Raw genomic sequence first — 1,372 nt, 5'->3', positions numbered from 1 at the left:
AATTACACATACCACATAAATTACACATTTATATGAAAGTGTTAACAATTCAGTGTCACATGAAGAATTACCTAATTCATTCTGCATACTTTTTTCCCCCCTTACAGGGAATCATTAAGATGCAATGAAGTCTTACCTCTAAAAACCAGCCTGCCACATTTTTAATTCTATAGCCTTTACATCTTGCTGTTAAGGTGGGGAGAGCATCACTAGCTGCCTGAATAATGCCTTAGTAAATGTTATGACCTTCTTATTCCTCGCCTCCCATTTACATTTAAAACAAATCATCCAAGTCTAAAATTATTTATAGTTGTATAGTACTATACAACTATACAAACTTGCTATTCCACATTAACAGCTATTGTAGCTACCACAGACATAGTCTGTAGCTATGTGAATCACTAAACAAATTATCATGCCTCTGCTCATGAAAGGAAAAGTTTACTCGTGACAAAGGTTTTAGTAATGCTTTATGAGAAGAGATGAGGCTTGACTTACTGAATTCAGGTATGTGTCGTGACAAAAATCACTAGAAAACTCAAAAAGTGTAACAGGAAAAGAAACCTTTTATCCTTCTGGTGAGTTAACATGGTGAAATCACAGAATCATTTAGGTAGGAAAAGACCTCCAAGATCTAGTCCACCATTAAACCATGTCCCTAAGTGCCCCATCCACACATTTTCTAAGTACCTCCAGGTATGGGGACACTACCAATTCTCCCTTACCATGGCTACAAGAAATATGCAAGTTATCATTGGTATTAGTGGCTATTCCATTTCTGTTGCTAAACTCAGCAATACATTTCTGCACTTGCTGGGATTTCCCTGTGTAAGTCATTGTCCAGCAGCTCCCCAGCCTTCTTCCGTCTCATGTGGCACCATGGAGAGCTTGGCCAACACGGACAAACAAACTTAACAAACTTTTCACTTGGTGCCAAGGACAGCTTAGACCCCTTTTCAGTTTCTCATTACCAGATTAGATCTAGATCAAGTCAAGCTCACACACAAGGCACAGAATGTGGGGCTGGGCTCCCAGCTGCTTTCAGGAGATGTAACCCCTCCGGACATCCCACTGTTGAGCTCGACCGCCCGCCCTGTTGCCCAGCGTTCGCTCACGCGCTCCACCGGCGCCTTCACCCCACGCAAGGCGCGAGCAGGGCCCTGCCCCAGGCGCACACCGCGCACTCGGACCGGCCCCACAGCCGCCTCGGGCCCAGCAGACGGGAAGGGAAGGGACGGCAGGGAAAGGGCTCGGCCATCGTCCACATCTCCGCCCGCTCACCGGGGCCATACCCGCCCCGGCCCGCGCCCCGGCTGAGCCCCTGCCCGCAGAGCGCAGTGCGCAGGCGCGGGGCCCGGCGCTGGGGGCGGGG

The sequence above is a fragment of the Sylvia atricapilla genome, chromosome 1 (genome assembly GCF_009819655.1).
Source record: "Sylvia atricapilla isolate bSylAtr1 chromosome 1, bSylAtr1.pri, whole genome shotgun sequence".
Lineage (NCBI taxonomy): Eukaryota > Metazoa > Chordata > Aves > Passeriformes > Sylviidae > Sylvia > Sylvia atricapilla.
The sequence above is the reverse complement of the archived record's forward strand: the minus strand, read 5'-3'. Positions refer to the sequence as shown.